This window comes from Megachile rotundata, chromosome 13, assembly GCF_050947335.1.
Source record: "Megachile rotundata isolate GNS110a chromosome 13, iyMegRotu1, whole genome shotgun sequence".
In the NCBI taxonomy this organism is placed as follows: domain Eukaryota; kingdom Metazoa; phylum Arthropoda; class Insecta; order Hymenoptera; family Megachilidae; genus Megachile; species Megachile rotundata.
The window spans coordinates 887,501-890,000 of record NC_134995.1 but is presented as its reverse complement, the minus strand read 5'-3'; positions in this window follow the sequence as shown (position 1 = coordinate 890,000).

Sequence of the window (2,500 nt, the reverse complement as noted above, 5' to 3'; positions counted from 1 at the left end):
TCTCTGTCTGTCTCTGTCTGTCTCTGCCTGTCTCTGTCTCTGTCTGTCTCTGTCTGTCTCTGTCTGTCTCTGTCTGTCTCTGTCTGTCTCCGTCTGTCTCTGTCTGTCTCTCTCTGTCTCTGTCTCTGTCTCTGACTCTGTCCCTGTCCCTGTCTCTGTCGCTGTCTCTGTCTCTGTCTCTGTCTCTATCTCTGTCCGTTTCTGTCTCTGTATCTGTCTCTGCCTCTGTCTCTGTCTCTGTCTCTGTCTCTGCCTCTGTCTCTGTCTCTGTCTCTGTCTCTGCCTCTGTCTCTGTCTGTCGCTGTCTCTGTCTCTGTGTATCACTGTCTGTCTCTGTCTCTGTCTGCCTCCGTCTCTGTCTCTGTCTCTGTCTGTGTCTGTGACTGACTCTGTCCCTGTCTGTCTCTGTCTTTGTCTGTCCCTGTCTCTGCCTGTCTCTGTCTCTGTCTGTCTCTGTCTCTGTCTGTCTATGTCCCTGTCGGTCTCTGTCCCTGTCTCTGTTTCTGACTCTGTCCCTGTCTCTGTCGCTGTCTCTGTCTCTGTCTCTGTCTCTGTCGCTGCCTCTGTCTCTGTCTCTGTCTCTGTCTCTGTCTCTGTCTCTGTCTCTGTGTCTGTCTCTGTCTCTGTCTCTGTCTCTGTCTCTGTCTCTGTCTCTGTCTCTGTCTCTGTCTCTGTCTCTGTCTCTGTCTCAGTCTGTCGCTGTCTCTGTCTCTGTGTGTCTCTGTCTGTCTCTGTGTGTCACTGTCATTTCTTTCTCTGTCTCTGTCTCTGACTGACTCCGTCTCTGTCTCTGTCTGTGTCTGTGTCTGCCTGTCTCTCTCTCTGTCTCTGTCTCTGTCTCTGTCTCCGTCTCCGTCTCTGTCTCTGTCTCTGTCTCTGTCTCTGTCTCTGTCTCTGTCTCTATGTGTGTCCGTTTCTGTCTCTCTCTCTGTCTCTGTCTCTGTCTCTGTCTCCGTCTCCGTCTCTGTCTCTGTCTCTGTCTCTGTCTCTGTCTCTGTCTCTGTCTCTGTCCCTGTCTCTGTCTCTGTCTCTGTCACTGCCTCTATCTGTCTCTGTCTGTCGCTGTCTCTGTCTCTGCCTGTCTCTGTCTGTGTGTGTCTCTGTGTGTCTCTGTCTCTGTCTGTCGCTGTCGGTCTCTGTCTCAGTCTCTGTCGCTGTCTGTCTCTGTGTGTCACTGTCACTTCTGCCTCTGTCTCTGTCTCTGACTGACTCCGTCTCTGTCTCTGTCTCTGTCTGCGTCTGCCTGTCTGTCTCTGTCTCTGTCTCTGTCTCTGTCTCTGACTGACTCTGTGTCTGTTTCAGTCTCTGACTGACTCTGTCTCTGTCTGTCTCTGTCTGTCTGTGTCTCTGCCTATCACTCTCTGTCACTGTCTCTGTCTGTCTCTGTCTCTGTCTGTCTATGACCCTGTCTGTCTCTGTCTGCCACTGTCTCTCTTTGTCTCTGTATCTGTCCGTCTCTGTCTGTCTCTGTCTGTCTCTGCCTGTCTCTGTCTCTGTCTGTCTCTGTCTGTCTCTGTCTGTCTCTGTCTGTCTCTGTCTGTCTCCGTCTGTCTCTGTCTGTCTCTCTCTGTCTCTGTCTCTGTCTCTGACTCTGTCCCTGTCCCTGTCTCTGTCGCTGTCTCTGTCTCTGTCTCTGTCTCTATCTCTGTCCGTTTCTGTCTCTGTATCTGTCTCTGCCTCTGTCTCTGTCTCTGTCTCTGTCTCTGCCTCTGTCTCTGTCTCTGTCTCTGTCTCTGCCTCTGTCTCTGTCTGTCGCTGTCTCTGTCTCTGTGTATCACTGTCTGTCTCTGTCTCTGTCTGCCTCCGTCTCTGTCTCTGTCTCTGTCTGTGTCTGTGACTGACTCTGTCCCTGTCTGTCTCTGTCTTTGTCTGTCCCTGTCTCTGCCTGTCTCTGTCTCTGTCTGTCTCTGTCTCTGTCTGTCTATGTCCCTGTCGGTCTCTGTCCCTGTCTCTGTTTCTGACTCTGTCCCTGTCTCTGTCGCTGTCTCTGTCTCTGTCTCTGTCTCTGTCGCTGCCTCTGTCTCTGTCTCTGTCTCTGTCTCTGTCTCTGTCTCTGTCTCTGTGTCTGTCTCTGTCTCTGTCTCTGTCTCCGTCTCCGTCTCTGTCTCTGTCTCTGTCTCTGTCTCTGTCTCTGTCTCTGTCCCTGTCTGCGTCTGCCTGTCTCTGTCTCTGTCTCTGTCTCTGTCTCTGACTGACTCTGTCTCTGTCTCTGTCTCTGTCTCTGCCTCTGTCTGTCTATGTCTCTGTCTTTCTCTGTCTCTGTCTCTGACTGACTCCGTCTCTGTCTCTGTCTGTGTCTGTGTCTGCCTGTCTCTCTCTCTGTCTCTGTCTCTGTCTCTGTCTCCGTCTCCGTCTCTGTCTCTGTCTCTGTCTCTGTCTCTGTCTCTGTCTCTGTCTCTGTCTCTGTCCCTGTCTCTGTCTCTGTCTCTGTCACTGCCTCTATCTGTCTCTGTCTGTCGCTGTCTCTGTCTCTGCCTGTCGCTGTCTGTGTGTGTCTCTG